The 18428-nt window shown below is 37.7% G+C and overlaps 1 long non-coding RNA gene across 1 annotated transcript in view; it reads left to right on the forward strand.

Moving 5' to 3' along the window:
* The window catches only part of LOC126505768 (uncharacterized), a 69799-nt gene that overhangs the window by 22888 nt on the left and 28483 nt on the right, over nt 1-18428 (forward strand). The window contains exon 2 of the long non-coding RNA XR_007592977.1: nt 6480-6553. This is a non-coding gene — a long non-coding RNA (uncharacterized lncRNA). The remainder of the gene's footprint in view (nt 1-6479; nt 6554-18428) is intronic.

Genomic DNA, 18428 nt, shown 5'->3' on the forward strand with positions numbered 1-18428 from the left:
GTCTTTTTCCTTGTATCCTGCTTGTCCAGTCTGGACACTGTACATTTTGTTAGTGGTCAAGGCAAGGACAGTTCTTTGCCTAAAGGTCAGTTTTGCCAGGAAGAAAATAGGCTCCAAGTGGAGTGTCTTTGGTGCTCAACATTCCCTCAGGAATAGATCAGTGTTGCCAGGAGCAATTATATCTCATGTCAACAGAATCCTAAATTATTTAAATGCCTTATTCTACAGTTCTTGGAAGTGTTTGAAGATTACCTATTTATCTGAAATACATCAAGAAAACATGACTAACATGAATATAATGCTTGATTATTATAAATGATTATCTATTATCAGTATTTCTTAATTATACATTACATTTTTAAATGAGCTGTATAAACACAATATCTTAAGTAAGAGCAGAAATACATATACACAGTTTGGCAATTTGATCTTAGATTTGTATCAGTAGATCAAACTCCATACCAATGTAAAGTATTCATCTCTATCTCCCTTATTTATTTATTTAGAAATTGACTGTGACCATTAATTCCTCATAACCAAACCTTTTAAAACAAAAACAAATATTTATAAACAGTCATTTTGGAAATATGGGGGTGGTTTCCTCCAAACTTCTTCCTGATGTTTTTTGGGGTGAACTACTTTTAGGGGTTCATAGAGACCTTTTAGGGGGCTCTTGTTCCATCAAACCATATTAGCCTGGAAGGAATCCATAGGTTCTAATCTTCTGTGGAAACAAAAGCAGAACCTCTTTTCCAAAGTAAAATATCCTTAGACTCAAATTTTGAAGTCAAGATATCCACTATATAAACAAAGTGAAACATAAAAACCATATGATCAACTCATTAGATGCTGAAAAAACCTTCAACAAAATACAAGTTGTGATATATACGTTTATTAGGATATTACTCAGTAACTAAATACTAATGAATATATATATAAATATATATATATATGTATATATATATATATATTTCAACAAAGAACATTGAAGGCATTGTGATAAAGGGAGGAGGAAATCATAAAAGACCAAAAGTTCTGTGACTCCAATTATATAAGGACATAGAGGATCAAAATTAGACAAACAGAAACACAACAGTCTCTCTAGTGGTTTGTCTAGAGGTAGAGGTGGGAATGGGTTTATCTATAAATGAATATGAAGGGCCCCTCAATTATGTGGAAAATAATACAACTCAATGAATTTACCAAACACCATTGAGTTGTATATTTAAATGATGAATTTTATAGTCTGTAAAATATACCTCAATAAAATTGCTGTTGGTTATGAATCATTTATGAGAATAATTTATTTTCTACAGAAGAATAAGCAAAATAAACAAGGCAAATAGTTCTCATGTAAAGCATTGTTCTTGCCCTTGATCTACTCAGAAAAGCCACTCGTGAATATAATTTATTTTCTTGTCCTTCTGCTATATCATATTTTTCTTTATTATTAATTTTTAGATGTTTTCCAGTTCTTAAAGGGAGTCTTTATTGATTTGGATATTTCTTATAGGCATGACTAACCTTTTTGACGTGGTTATCTGTAAAGTTCACACCTGAGAGCTACACAATTCAGTTATATAAGTATTATGGAAAACATCTCATCATCTTTTAAGTAAGCTTATGACATTGTGATGGTAACCATTCCTAGTTCTCTCGGGTAACATGCAGGGCACAGGTGGCAGGTTGGACACCTCTGAAAGCTGTATGTATTCCTACTTTATCAGCACAATACCAGTTTCATTATTGCTTCATAAAATGTCACCTAATTTTTCTTGTGTCATTCAGCCAAAATGTATTTAGAAATTTGTTTCTTCTTTTTTTAATTTTCTAAATATTTTGTCTTTTCTATTTATTATTATTGGTTAAAATTTATTCAAATTGATCAAAGAATAAGCTTTGAAAGGTTTGAACCTTTTGAAATGTCTGGGACTTGTTTAGTGATTGGCATACACTCTGTTAGTGACCGCAACAAGTTCAGTGAAAAGGAGTTACTTTTATTTTTAGGTGGATGGGTATTTCACTTGTTCATTTGTCTGTGCACTACAAGCATGGTTGGTACCTGTGGAGAGTGGAAGAGGGTATCATATCCCCCTTGAACCAGAGTTAAAGATGGTTGGGAGCCACCACATGAACACTGAGAATTGAATCCAGATCCTCTGGAAGAAAAGTCAGTGCTCCAAACTGCTGAACTATGTTTATAACCCTTATATCTTTTCTTAATTTATCAAATTCTGTCATTAAACAAGGAGGTATGTGGTGTGAGAGGTTCTTCTGTCTATGTGTGGCTTTTTATTGGTTAGTGAATAAATAAACTGGGTTGTCCTATAGCAAGGTGGAACTTAGTTAGGCAGGGAAAACTAAACTGAATGCTGGGAGAAAGAAGGGTGGAGTTAGGGAGAAGCCATGTAGTCCCGCAGGAGACAGACACCCGAACTTTACCTGGAAAGCCACAGCTTCATGGCAATACACAGATTAATGGAGATGGGTTCATTTTTGATGAGTTAGGTAGAAATATGCTTAAGCTATTGGCCAAACAGTATTGCAAATAATAAGGTTTTCAAGTAATTATTTTGGAACTGAGCAGCCGGGAACTAACTATCAGCCTTCTTATTACAGGTATGCAATCTGCAGCTTTCTGACAGTGGATTTGCTTGAAAGACTACAGCTACCAACCTGTGTTTCTAGCTTCTATCCTGGCCTCTGCTAAGATTTAATGGATGAAACTGAAATAAATTGGCTTTTCCCATCCGCTGTGTACTCTCTTTTGCATGTTCCTGGTAAATGCAGAGAGAGAAAGACCCCACTTTTCTCTGACTGCAAACAAGTTTCTCTGGCATTAGAGAATGATGGTTTGTTTTTCTAACTTGGGGAATCAAAAAGTCTTTTCAACCTTTCCAAGTTCACTGGGCTTGTTCAGGGTCAGAGACTGGTATGTATGTCCTGCAGCTCAGGAACGTGTTTCTTAAGCTCATCCCGGGGCTAATGAAATTAATTGACCTTCAGTTTTGGCATATGAGTTTCTCTTATCTTGAACTTGCAGTGATGCTACAATCTTTACAAACACATATTTAAGGCTATTTTAATAAGAAATTAAGAGAGCTGCTATTAGTATCTCAAGTCTTCCAACTATTAAATTTCATGCACACCCAGTACAGCCTCTCTTTTTTGTTTGTTTTGATTTTTGAGACAAGGTTTCTCTATGTAGCTTTGGTGCCCATCCTGGAACAAGGTCTTATAGACCAGGCTGGTTTTGAACTCATGAAGATCTGCCTGCCTCTGCCTTCTGAGTGCTGGGGTTAAAGGTGTGCGCCACCACTGCCTGATCAATACAGCCTTTCTTAAGCTTCCCTGTGGATACAGACCTAAATGGCATCTCTGGGTTTTTGTTGTTGCTGGTTGATTGGTTGGTTTAAAGTGGGAAGAAATGAAGATATTTTAACTTAGATTTAACTATGCTGGTGATGAACTTTATAGCCCTTTTAAAAATCTTTTTAAATAAAGTATTCATTTATTTTACACTCCGCTCTAACTGCAGTTTCCTCTCTCCTCTTCTCCCAGTTGCTTCCCCCACTTCTCCTTTTCTCCCTGTTATATCCATCCTCTTTTGTTGTTTGTAGATTGTAGCCTGGCTGTCTTTCACTTTACAGCTAATAACCACTTAAGAGAGTACATACCATATTTGTCTCTCTGGGTTTTTTTTTTTCTAGTTTCACCCATTTGCCTTCAAATCTTATGATGTCATTGTTTTTTAACACCTGAGTAATAGTCCATTGTGTAAATGTACCACATTTTCTTTATCCATTCTTGGGTTGAGGAACAACTAGGTTATTTCTAGGTTCTGGCTATTATGAATAAAGCTGATATGAACATAGCTGAGTAAGTGTACTTACGGTATAATTGAGAATCCTTTGGGTATATGCCCAAGATTGGTAGAGTTGGGTCTTGAAGTAGATTAGTTTTCAATATTCCAAGAAACCACCACATTGATTTCCAAAGTGACTGTACAGGTTTGACTCCCTCCAGCAATGGAAGCATGTTTCCCTTGCTTCACATCCTCTCCGGCATGAGCAGCTGTCACTTGTGCTTTTGATCTTGGCAATATTGACAGGGGTAAGGTGAAATCTCAGTCATTTTGATTTGTGTTTCCCTAATGGTTAAGGATGATGGACATTTCTTTAAGTGTTTCTCGGCCATTTGAGATTCTTTTGTTGAGAACCATCTGCTTAGATCTGTACTCAATTTTTCATTTGGATTCTTTAGGGTTTGTTTTTGATGTCTAGCTTATTTAGTTATTTATATATTTTGGATATCTGTCCTCTGTCAGATGTGGGGATCCTGAGGATCTTTTCCCATTCTGTAGACTGCAATCTTGTCTTATTGACTATGTCCTTTGTCTTACAGAAGCTTCAGTTTCATGAGGTCCCATTTATTAATTGCTGATCATAGTGTCTGTGTCATTGAGATTCTATTCAGGAACTTGACTTCTGTGCCAATGTGTTCTAAGCTATTCCCCACTTTTTCTTCTATCAGGGCCAGTGGATCTAGATTTATGTTGAGGTCTTTGATCCACTTGGGCTTGAGTTTTGTGCATGGTGATAGGTATGGATCTATTTGCATTCTTCTACATGTAGACATCCAGTTATGCCAGCACCGTTTGTTGAAGATGCTTTTTTTTGGCTTCTTTGTCAAAAGTGACATGTCCATAGATGTGTGGATTTGCATTTGGGTCTTTGATTCGATTCCATTGATCCACATGTCTGTTTTTATACCAATACCAAGCTGTATTTATTACTATAGCTCTGTAGTAGAGCTTGAAGTCAGGGATGATGATATCTCTGCAAATTCTTTTATTATACAGAACTGTTTTACCTATCTGTTTGTATTGTTTTCCATATGAAGTTGAATATTGTTCGTTATATATCTGTAAAGAATTGCGTTGTTATTTTAATGGGGATTACATTGAATCTATATCTTGCTTTTGGTAAGATATCTACTTTTACTAAATTAATCCTATAGATCTGAGTATGGGAGATCTTCCCATCTTCTGATATCATCTCCATTTTTTTCTTCAAAGACTTGAAGTTCTTTCTATGTATGTCTTTTACTTGCCTGATTAGAATTACACCAAGATATTTTATATTATTTAAGGCTATTGTGAAAAGTGTTGTTTCCCCAATATACTTCTCAGTTCATTTATCATTTGTATATGAAACCCACTAAATTTTTATAGAGTTAATCTTGTATCCAGCCACATGACTAAAGATATTTGTCAGCTGTAGGAGTTCCCTGGTAAAACTTCTGGGGTCTCATGTATACTATCATATCTTCTGGGAATAATGATACTTCTTTTCAAATTTGTATACCTTTGATCTTTTTAGCTCTCTTATTTATAGCTCTATTTCTATACACAATGAGTATGTGAAAGCCATAAAATTAACCTGTGAACAGTACTTACATTCTTCAGACTTTAAACTTTCAATAATTCTTTTCTGGTTGACATGTCTTAATTTTTGAATGCAACCTGAATTATAAGAGTTTTGAAGATGTGGAAATTGTAAAGTTATTAACTACACATATCCTTTTTAGTACAATGTCCTAAATGGTTCTGAACATATGGTGAGACATTCAGCTTGGTTATATCATTAAGTAGTCAATTAGCCTTTGACTGTTCACTACTGTCAGGAGAAATACAGGGGTCAATGGGACTCACAATGCATACAGGTTTTCTCAAAAATATCTACTTTATTTATATATCTTCCTTTCTTTATAAATCATTATCATAAGGTTGACTTATCAGTTTCATAGCTATCCACTGACAAATGACAACTGATATTATAGTGTCTATTTTAGGTCATCATACATGTCTGGAACATCAGCCAAGGTTCTATTGCTGCTGAAAGTCCTTCTTCATTTGTATCATGGCCACCTTAATGGAATGTTACCATTTGGATTTTGCTCTGTTTTGTTTTCCTTTCATACTGTATACCTTCTACCAGGCACAGTAACTTATAATATAGCCTTTTCTAGAAGTCTTTTAGTACATATATCAAGAAAAACTTGGATTTTTGGAACTTGAATTTTCACATCTGACATATATGAGCTTTTGCATACACTTCCTCTTCTTGCTGAAAAGAAGTGCAAATGTATAAGCCTATTTGGATAAACTTAGCAAACTGAAAACACATGTACAGTAATAAGCTCCATTGATCATGTACAGCTCCTCTTCAGACACAGAATACCCAACTCTGATTGGAGCCATCAACATGGCATTTGACTAGAGCACTTAAATGCCACATAGAGCACTAAAAACTCCCACCCAGGGAGAATAGGGAGGAAGTCTGCATTATTGGAAGAAGAAATCAACAGTCAGGTAAGAGATAAGCTTCTTAGGGTGGAAGGATGAATCTTTAAAGATATGTTCAAATATCAACAGGCAGGACCTGTATTGATTAGGTTTGTTCTTTTTATTTTCTTAGCTTGATAGAACTCAGAGTTATGTGAGAGGAAGAAAACTTGGTGGAGAAAATACCCTCATCAGAATGGTCTGAAGGTAAGCCCGTGGGATAATTTCTTAACTGAAGGTTGATCTAGATAGGCACAATCCACTATGGGCAGTGCCACTCTGGGAAGGTGGTTTGGGCTTGTATAAAAAGGCAAACTGAGCAAATCATGAGGAACAAGCCAGATGCAGAGTTCCTCAATGGTCTCTGCTTCAGTCCCAGTCTCTAGGTTCCTACCTGGATTTTCTGCCCTGTCTTCTCTTCATGATGGACTATAAGCTTTAAGGTGAAATAAACCCTTTCTTACCCAAGTTGCTTTTAATCATACTGTTTACCAGCAATAAAAAAGCAAATTAGGACAGCACCTCATTTTCTAAGAGGACCCATCAAGTTACCAGCACTCTCTGAGAGCTGCCAATGGGACCTATGTGCCCCTTTCAGAGCTGTTTTATTATGACATACTCCAAGCTGTATAAACTATTTTGGGCATTGTCACTAATTCATTACTTTCTTATCCTCTCCCTCTTTTTCTCTTCTTCTTCTCCATCTCTAGAAGACCTGCTTTTAGGTTCTTACCTTTCTTTACCCCAGATAGTTTCTACAAATGAGAAAAAGTACATGACCCTTTGACCCTTTGCTCTGTAGGATGGATTTATTGCATGGAACACATTCTCCAGTTCCATCCATTTTCTTTCAAAACCATAATTATTTATGGTGGGTTAAAAACTTTCTCTCTCTCTCTCTCTCTCTCTCTCTCTCTCTCTCTCTCTCTAATTTTCAGTCACTCATCTCTTAATGAACACCGAAGGTGATTTTTGTGACTTCACAATTGTGAACAGGATTCTGATGAACATGGGGGGGGGGTTCTCTCTACTAAGCAGACTTTTATCCTTTTGAGTACATGACTAAAAGCAGTATAGGTAGGTCTTATGGGAGTTCTATCTTTACATTTTTAAGGTGTTTGCACTAGTGAGTATTTCCACAGTGTACGAAGGTTCCTCTGCAATCATATCCTGATCAGTGTTTGTTACTGTTGGGACAAACAAGGGATGTGAGCTGGTCATCACCATGACACAATCATCCATAGTGACGTGGAAACCACAGTAAATGGGAGCTGAGTGCCCCAATGCTAAGTTCTCTCACCTACCCTTGCCTGACAATATTTTCTGACTTAGAGCCCCGATTTAGCTTCTAATGTACAGATAAAACTCAGTTCTTCAGGTTTTATCAAGCTCTTTAAATACTCAAGGCTGCCTTCCTGCTCCACTGAGTATTGATGAAGATGGGCACATTTCTTGTGTGCCAGGATGAAGAGTCTATACTGTGCACAGGAAGCACCTAAGATTTTCCCACACTCCTTTTCTCATAGATTGGCTTTCTGGGATGCTGCTTAGTCTACCTCCACCTGTAGGATAGAGGCAGAGACCAGAGTAGATGCTAATGCTTGAGCCTAAGTACTACTTTTGATTTGTCATGGTGATCGGGTAATAATTTATAATAGCTGACAGTATTATTTTAGTTTCTATAAAAGTTGTTTTGATTCCCTGGGCCTCAGAGCAAACCCTTTTTAGAACTATTGGTTTATCCCTGAGACTTTGAGGAAGATTTATTAAATATTCATCTGAGAAAACTGAAACTCAGACAATTCAGGACTTTTAACTGTGTTAAGCCTCCTACAGCAGTATGTTTCCTCAAAAAGGCAATGTCACTTGATGAATAATCAACTTGTTATTTATCTCTCTGCTTTTGGAAGGTAATACTAAGTCAGCCAAGGACAGCTCCAGAAGGGCACTATTATCAATAGAAATTAAATGGTGTATGATACAGAATGTTCTGTTCAATTATATTCTAAAAATAAGACAGAAAATAGTTCAGTAAACCTGGAGTTGATATCTGATTTTAGATATTTTTCTCCCTGTAATTTGATTTAACTTTGGTCTTGTTTAACATTTAAAAATTTCCACGAAGATTGAAACATAGATGCTGGTATTAATTTGTCCAATTAAAACTAACCCTGTTTGCTTTATGGCCTGAGAAGCACTTCAAGACCTGGACCTTTTTTGTACATAGCTTTAAGGTTTTGGGCGTAGTCCACAGGTGGAACAAAGAATAGTGCTGTTGTGTACTTGTCGTATAAAGCATACAAAAGTGATTCCATCTTCCTCTTCCTTGAAATGGTTCTAAGGCTTTTTTTTTTAAAATGCCACAACAAAAATCTGAGCTTAACATGCATGTATGGGTACCTGGCCAGGTCCTTGTTCACTTTTGAAATTTCATTCTGAACCTTCCCTTACAAGCTGCGCCACAACTTGTACATACAATCAACTAATCTCTTGGACAATGAAGAATTCATGAAGAAAACAAATAGCTAGTTCTTACCCATCCACTGGCCAGAGTGAAAAAGAGCTAAAATCAGTTTGCGGAACCTTTAGGTAAGGAACTTTTAAGTCCAGAACATAAATTTTCTTTCAATAGTTGTGTCCTAGTTCCAAAGTTTCCAAAGAGGAATCATTCTAGTCAAGAAGAAAATCAGTCTTTCCCTGTCCTGGTGTTTAATAATATACATAATTAGGCATAAGCAAATTCAGATTGGTAATAACTGAGGCAAAGTTTAAGGGTTGCTACTGACAGTTTACCAATGATTGAAGTGATTTCAGTTAATGAAAATCAGCAGATAGAGTATCATAAATATAGAGCAGCAACATGTCACGTTGCCCATTCCCAGACATTTGCTGAGACAACAAAGGTCCAAGGCATCAACAAATTGGACATTGATAGCCTTCTTTTGAAGTGCTCCACAGACTTGCCTTCAGTTTTATACAAACAACTATATGCATAGGAGTGTGCATGTGGCCAGACAACCTAAAACAGTAAGTAAACTTCATTTATGTTTAGGGGAAATGAAAGAAAAAAAAATATCACTTGTTGAAGTTTTTTTAAAAAAATATTCTGCAAAGAAAAAATTTGAATGCAACCTTACTTAAGAATCTCCATATTACAGGGAACACCAGAGACAGCCCTGTTGATCACAACCATGAGCAGCCTTGCAGCAGGTGAATCATTCCTGTTTAGGTTCAGAGGGAATTCTTTGCTGCCATCACCTGCCAGAGTGCTTAAAATCCAAATGCCTAAAGGTCAGATCCTTATAGTAGCATTTTAATTGTTTTTTGATAAATAAAGACTGCCTGAAGATGGGAGAGTAAAACAGTTCTGCTGGTCAGCCTTACAGACCAGGTTATGGAAACACACACCTTTAATCCCAGTAGCCACACTAGTTGCCATAAAAAGTGATGGTACATGCCTTTAATCCCAGTGGTGTACGCATTTAATCCCGGGCCTAGAGAGGAATATAAGATGGGAGAAGACAGCTCTCAGGGACCGTCTCCTTCTGAGATTATTGGAGGCAGGATTGCCATTTTTGGACTGAGGTCAAAGTAAAAGCCAGGGCTGGCTGTTTTGCTTTTCGGGTCCCCAATTTCTGAGTTTTTATCAATCGTGCTTCATTTAATCATGCTTCACATCCTTTTCTTTAAGATACCAGGCTATTATGAAGTTTCCAATGAAATGTGCATTGCTATAAAGGACATGCTCCACATATAGTGTATGATAGACCCTTAAAGGAATCACTGTTTTAAATCACCTATTAGGAATCAAGGGAAGGGGATGTTGGAAATTTTTGTGGAATTTGTAGGTAAGAAAAGACATGACTATTCTTTGGGGTGCTGTCCTGGGAAAGTGAACATCGTTGGGTAGATCATTCCCAGGGGATCTCACAGCTGTGGAGAGGGGAGGCAGGTGGTCATTGTGAAGACTGGGAAAAAGGAACTGTCCAAAGGAATGATAAAGATGCTACCATCAAATGCATTTATAAATTAGCAGTTTTGTAATATGTAGTCTTATAGGAAAGACAAATTCTTAAAGAACCTATTAGGAAAGTAAATTGAAATAAAAAGTAAACTCATTCAGGACTCTGATCCATTTTTAATTTGATTTTTAGATGTTTTTGCAGGAAGAGACAGGTCAAATTTCAATCTGCATAGATATCCAGTTTGTCAGTACTATTTATTAGAGAGGTGCTCTGTTCTCTATTCCCTTTTGTTTGAGTGTGTGTATGTGTGTGTTTTGTGTATATGTTAATGTGAATATGGTCACAAATACAAGTGGAATGAACAGCATGTACGTGTGTGCATGTATATGTGTGTGTGTGCACACGTACGTGTGTGTGTGTGTAGAACCTAGAAGTGGATGTCACATATTTTGAGTTGAATGTGCAATTTCCACTATTACACCAGGTCCATGTTTGGGAAACTTATTTAACCTTTAGAAAATGGAGATTTGCTGGAAGAAGTAGCCTTTTAATGATGGGCTTGAAAGTGTTATAATCTGGCCTGGTTTTCTGCTTCTCGACTAACTATATAAAGCAATGAGCCAACCTCATTCTCATGTTCCCATGCCTTCCCTACCACAATAAACTGTGTCCCCTCTCAAACTGTGAATCAAAATAAATGCTGCTTTAGTCAGGATGTTTGTATCAGAAGGAAAACAAAGCTAATACAGGTATTATTCTCCATAGCCCCTACCTTATTTATTAATACAGGATTCTTCAATTTGGCCAGGTGATCAATGAAGTCCAGGATACTGGCTGTCTTCACTCTGCCCACCACACAGTCTCGTGTCATCAGGGTTGCAGAAAAATATTATCACACCCAGTTTTCACATAGGTTTTGGAGCTTTGAACTAAGGTCATCATATTTTCACATCAGGCTCTAATGGAGTCATCCCTCCATCTCCAGTTCTTCACTCTGAAATACATTCTTGGGACCTTTGTCAAAAATCAGTTGGCAGTAGTTGCCTGGTTTGTATTTGTGGGGTCTGTTCCACTGGTTTTGTGTAATGATTACCTGAATTAGTCTATTATTAAAGAAACTCAGGAGTCAGACATGGGGATAAAACTGATGATCAGAAAAGCAGTAGAGAAGTGGCCCGTGACCTCCTCCCTCTCTCCTTTCTTGAATCCAAAAGGCTGTGGATCTTTTTAAGCCCTTCTCTTTTACTTCCTGTTTCTCTCTCTATGTCCTGGGTTCTCCAAAACCTCTATGGCTAATTCTGGTCATCTAGTAGCTAGCTCCACTTTCTGATTCACTCCACTTTTATTGTCAGTTTTGGGAATGTCAGAGTGTGATCAAAATATCCCATAATAGCTTTGTGACCTTTAATGTTAGAATGGATAAAAAACTTAACATTAATGCTATGAAGCTACTAGAAGAAAAGATAGAAAAAAACATTTTAATACATTAGTTTAGGCAATGATATTTATATTGCATAATCTCTCAAAAGTAACAGAAACAAAGTCAAGAACAGAGAAATGGGATTGTATCAAATCAAAAAGCTTCTATGCACCAAGAAAACAATCACCTAAATGGACTGTCAGAAAATATTTGCTAAAAATTTGTCTGAAAAAGGATTGCTATCCAGAATACTAATGGAAATCAAAATTTAACAAAAAAGTAGGCAATCAAATTTTAAAAATAGGCAAATGATCTGAATACTCATTCTTAAAAGAAGCATACAAATGGCAAAAAGAAAAAGAATGCTTGATGCTGTTAGCCATCACGGAAATTCAAATCAAAGCAATTAGGTATTATTTCACCCCAGTTAGAGCTAATACAAAATGAGACAGAACAAAAAAATACTGGCAAAGATGTGGAACAAAGGGGAGTCTTACACACTGTCAGTGGAAGTGCAGAATTAGTATAGCTCTTTGGAAAACAACATAGAGCTCCTTGCAAACTTGAAAATAGGACCACCCTATGACCCTATCCCACATGCGGATGGACACACACAGGGGAAGGGGAGGGGGAGACTGCTTTTGTGTTGAGTGAAAAATAAATGATGACTAATGGGCAGCCTATTGAAGACTGGAGATAGTTCCAATGGATTATGGTTTATAATTCAACCATTACTGAGATATGTGGTCTTGGCTTCAGTTTTCTTAACTAATGTGTTCTCGGAGGCTGCTTGTTTGTTTCCCGGCCACCCAGACCGAGAATAATCACCCAGAAACTATATTAATTACAACACAGCTTGGCCTATTAGCTTATGCATGTTTCTAGATAACTCTTACATCTTAAATGAACCCATCTCTATTAATCTGTGCAGCACCATGAGGTGGTGGCCTACTAGCTAGGTTCAGCTCTCTGTCTCCTCCAGAGACTATATGGCATCTCACTGACTCTGCCTACTCTCTCTCTCTCTCTCTCTTTATTTTTTTTTCCAGTCTGGCTATATTCCATTAAACCATTGGCCAAACCAGCTTCTTTATTAACCAACACAGTGAAACATATTCATAGCATACAGAGGGGAATCCCACATCATAATGTATGAGTTTATCTAAGATATTGGTAAGTCAGACAAACACTTGGGTTTACTTCCAATTCATCACAGGGGTTAAGAGAGGTTAGTGTACAAAGTACAAAGAACAAGGTAAAAAACTTCAAGACTTTGGAGTGTATGCACTTTTTCCACTAGGAATATTTAGATATTTTAAATATCTAATTATCTAAAGAGGGAACGGAGAGATTGTTTAGTAGTCAAAAGCACTTGCTGGTCTTGTAGAAGATAAAGGGTTAGTTCCTAGCACCCACATAGTGGCTCACATCAATGTTGACCAGTTCCAGGAAATTCAACACCCTCTTCTGGCCTCCTTCTCAGATGCAAATTGGCCAGTGATATACATAAATACATGCAAGGAAAAATCCTCATATTTATAAAAATAATAAACCTTAGAAAGTTCAAAGAGCAGAGGGAGGTGAGAAAATGGAAAGCAGAGACAGAATCTGGCCTTAGCTTCGAGGGAGGCAGCCTGGTTAGGACCACACAGAATTGAGGGGTGGCTGGGAACAAAGTGAAAGGGAGTGCAACTTGACACACAGCAGCTCAAAGGATCCAAACACATGGGCACAGAAGGTGAGTGTGAGCACAGTCTATTAAAAGCCATGTAATTTGAAGCATTAGAAAAAAGCTGTAAAGCCTTAACAAACATTGCTATTTTTATCCTGTGGTTCAGTAAAGATGAAACGATTGCAAAAGATAAGTCAGGATAACCCCATCAGGGAGCGACTTGACAGCTGTCCTCCCTTTACCCAAGGGACCATGCCCTTGGCACTCACAGAAAACCTGCCTTTGCTTCTCCTCCTGTGTCTGACACTCTATCAGATTTGGGGCATTCACCTTCTGTTTTGATGTCTGGATGCTTTCAGTGACTCTGTACCCCAACTATAAAGGCTAATGCAATAGCAGGACTTGAGGCATTTTTCATCAAGAAATCTCTCAACTTGTGCTTCCTAAAGTTTAGAAAGCTGTATTTCTGAAGGGCACAGATTTCCTCTATCTACTCTCCTGGTTGTTGAGTGCCTTGTCCCGGTGTGCTGATGTGCTCACATTCCATTACCATAAATTCGATTGTTGGAGAATTTGTTTGCTATTCTTCTGCCCCCGGGATGCACCATTACATTGAGAACAGGCTGTTTGCAGCCAGTTGCTTTCTTTCCTTTTGTCGATGAGTTCTCTGAACTTCTCTCTGCCTCTATGATGCTATTATTCCTTTTTAATAGCTTTTCATTTTCTCAGCTATTAGTGGTTGTGCCACTGTCCAGTGGCTGTTTTTCTGCTAACAGGCAGACATTAAATGCCAGTCATAGAGGAATGGCTTTGTGACCCATCCCTCCTTTGTGTATGTGTTCAAGAGATTTGCTTGTCTTTTTTTCTGCATCCTTATTGTCTGTCCTCATATGTTCCTGTGTCTTTTTCTTCAATCCTCAAAGCTGCACATATTCTGAGCAAGGCAGGTTATGATAGTCCTTCATAATGATGTTAACCCTCTGCTCTGTCTGGAGCTTCAGTTTAGAATACACAAAGTAATGTTCATCTTTTCTTCATTTTAAAGAAAAATTTAAAAAATGGATTTGGCTGTTTTGAAACACAACTTGGAGGCTGAAGCAGGATCACTCACCTGTACTGGGTTACACACAGTAAGTTCTAGAGCAGCATGGGCTGTAGAATAAGACCATGTCTCAAAACAACAGGAAAGAAACAAGCAACATAAAAATATACAGTAGGGGTCAAGTTCTCTCTGAACCTCTACTATTACACACATGAGCTCAGACACAAGGCCTAGAGCAACTCTGCTAGTGACAAGTTGGGTGGCCCGAGCTAGTATTTCAGCTCTTCTTTGTTCTTTTCCAACTTCTTTTATAAAATTATGTTACCAGTTCTTTGAGAATTTCATGAAATGTATTTTGATCATTGTGGTTCCCCGCAAGATTCATTCTCACCTCCCCTAATGTGAATTTCTTGTCTTAAAAAAAAACAAATACTGGAGAGTCCAGTTGGTATTACCTCTATAATGCTTGGTGTAGGGCCATCCTCTAGAGCACGACAGACCCACCCTTAAAGAAAATGGATTCTCCCTTCCTCAGAAGTCATCAGCTGTCTAGAGCTCCTATGTCAGTGGTGGAAGCTCATGGAATCCTTCATATTAAACAGCAGACTGTTGACTGGCTTAGTAGCAGGTCGATTATATTATAGACAACCACAGTTGCTTTGAGCGCATGAAAGCACTGGTCCTGTTATGGCCAGAACATACTGTTTCACTATGGTCCTCCCTGAACGCTGTCTCTTACATTATTCCCATTACTTTTCCACGATGACCCTTGAGTCTGAGGTGGGCTTGAAGTAGTAAGAGGAATGAGATGGGGGCACTATAGATGTCGTGACTGAGCTCTTCATGGACACGTATTCTCTGCACTTTAACCATCTTCTGCTTTTCTTATCTGAGAAAAGAGATGATTGAGCCTAGTAACATCCAACCACATCTTTAACTCTGGCAGTATAAAACAATAAAAGCAGTTAAAGAGAAAGCCATTATCAGTGTCACTCAAAAGGTTTAACGCAACACATCATCTTGTGCCAAACACGGTAACAGCTGCATAATTCCAGATACTAAATTTGACTTGAAAGATAATGATATACTCAAAATGCTCTCAAGACATCCTTTGTACAAACCGGATGCTGATCTCAGTACCTGGGAATTTGACTAGCAAGGCATCAAAGAGGTTAAGTAGCCACATTTGGGTATTTCAGTTAATTGTAAACTGTGACAACCATAACTAGAATTCAACTAAAGAGCACAACCTCACTGGATGCTTCCTGAAAGTGAGTATGGTTAGCAAGCATGCATGTAAGCAAATACTTTAAAATATTCTAAAATATGGCAGTCTCTTTAGAGTGAGAATCTTCTCCTATTTCCATTATAAATACCATATGGGACTGATGTATGAAGTCATAATTAATCTAAACATTGTGGACAAGAAATTTAACTTATGTAATCACATTGCATGATAATTTTTTTTTCATTTTTTTATTTTATTGAGAATAAGAAAAAAAAAGTTTCCGCCTCCTCCCAGCCTCCCATTTCCCTCCCCCTCCCCCACTCTTCTCCCCCTCCCTCCTCTCTTTTCCCCCTCCCCCCACTCCTCTCCCCCTCCCTCTCCTATCCAAAGAGCAGTCATGGTTCCCTGTCCTGTGGAAAGTCCAAGGTCCTCCCCCCTCCCTCCATGTCTAGGAAGGTGAACATCCAAACTGGGTAGGCTCCCACCAAGCCAGAACATGAAGTAGGATCAAAACCCCTTGCCATTGACCTTGGCTTCTCATCAGTCCTCATTGTTCGCCAACATTGCATGATAATTGTGTTGCATCATTGCTATCCACAGTCAATGGTTTTTTTTTTTTTTTGCCAAGTAGATCTGTGTTGATGTGGTTTCAAGAATTGCTTTCCAGCGGCAGTTTTCCCTCTTAATCTTAATTCTCATTGTTCTTTCGAGTCAATGCTGTCACTTTGCAGAGAAAAATTCATCAATAAAGATGGAAAAAAATTTGCTGTCTTTTGGTACATTTAATGTAAGCTTAATATTGCCAGAAAGGTTTACACACGTGAAAAAAAACCATGAAGAGTCACCTTTGTTGTTTTAGTTTGTTTATTTTGGAGATATGAAGGGATACATCCTATTGTTTAATCTAGCCTGTAACTCATTGTGTAGCCTGTGGTGGCCTCAAACTCAAGGTGATTTTCTTGACTCAGTATACATAGTGTTGGTATTACAGATGTATGTTACCACAGCCAGCTAAGAGTCATTAATTCTTTACATTTAAAAGCAATAATACTGTACTTCTAAATTCAAGAATTTAACTTCAGCCGGGTGGTGGTGGTGCACGCCTTTAATCCCAGCACTTGGGAGGCAGAGGCAGGAGGATCTCTGTGAGTTCAAGACTAGCCTGGTCTACAAGAGCTAGTTCCAGGACAGGCTCCAAAACCACAGAGAAACCCTGTCTCGAAAAACCAAAAAAAAAAAAAAAAATAGAATTTAACTTCAGTATAGAAGGAGTAAAAATAAGGACTTTTTGTAATAGAAGGGGTGATGTGGTACAAATAAGAAGGTTGCATTTTTACTTCTAAAAAATATGTTCTCTCAATCTTATCTCCTTGAATTCAATAGTACTTCCTTCAGATAAGAAGATGCACAAACAGAAATATGTTATATTCATAATATATATGCTATCATATGTTCTTTTTTATCAAGAGAATAGGTATACTTTACATTATAAGTGACTTGATCTAGACATTAGGAGAATTGTCCTGTTGGTAAACGATCATGATCTCGGGAAGTGAAAGAGTCAGTTATCTTTCGGTGAGGCTTTAGAAGGAAAAAAAGTTCTCAACCTGAGTGAGTTGGGGCAGGTTAATAATTCTGAGTATTTATCTGTAAGATGAAGGAATCTCTGAACGTCTAAGCCTCCCTCTGACTGTGTCTGGCTGGAAATGGTGCTGCTGGAATGTGGAGCTTAAGGGGAACTTGGCAACTGCAAGCTCTGCCATTTGTTCTCCTATAATCCCTCCTTGGGCTTTGAACTTGACTGATAAAGCTGAAAGTAATACCAGAATCGCCACTTTCTGAAACTCTTCTATTTAAGCTACTCTCCATTCACAGATGTCCATTGCAGTTGCTGCTATCAACCCTTGTGCTCGTATGCTTTTTCTTTTCCATCATTCCTGACTAGATGCACACTATGGAAATCTGCAATAAAGGAAAGCTATCTGTCCTCACAATTCTCAGATGGTTTGGGTAGTTAAGGAAGGCCTGTTGGCCCATCCTTCTTGGTGTTCTGATGCTGCTATAAGACAATCACTTAAGTGTTTGCAGCTTCCTCAAGAACCTCTTCTTGACTCATTATCCCAGACAAATTCATAGGAATATCAACTGCAAAGACACTTGCTCATCCGTGTATGTTGGTACTGTAGTCTCAATAGCTAGAAAGTGGAGACAACCTAGATATACATCAGCTGATGAATGAATTGTTAAAATGTAGCACATACATAAAACTCAACTATAAAGAAAATGAAATTATATAATTTTCAGGTAAATAGGTGGAGCGGTAAATAATCTTCCCATATATGGATGCTATGTTAGAATCTTCAGATATGTGTATTCACACACACACACACACACATTGGAGCCCCCACAAGAGGTAGGAAACTAGTAAGGAGCCATTAAGAAAGGTTTTCAAGAATATTAGAGGAATAGAATATATGTTATGAAGGGATTAAAAAGGAGTAAAGACACAGGAAGGACTAAATAAGTAGACGAGAAAGTATGGGGAGGAAAACTAACATTGAAGACCTTTTAAATGGCATTGACTTATAATGGGTACTAGATTTCCCTTGATACTATAGGCTATCAAATAAAATAAAAAAAAAAAAACAAGTGCCAGGTATGGGTTACGCCTTTATGAGTTGTTGGCCAATGGGGTACTGTAGACCCCCATCAAACCTTACAGACTATTGCTATTTTTCTTAGTTACCCTTTAAAA

Source organism: Alexandromys fortis, unplaced genomic scaffold (genome assembly GCF_014885135.2).
Source record: "Alexandromys fortis isolate MF-2015 unplaced genomic scaffold, M_Fortis_MF-2015_v1.1 scaffold_4, whole genome shotgun sequence".
Classification (NCBI taxonomy): Eukaryota; Metazoa; Chordata; class Mammalia; order Rodentia; family Cricetidae; genus Alexandromys; species Alexandromys fortis.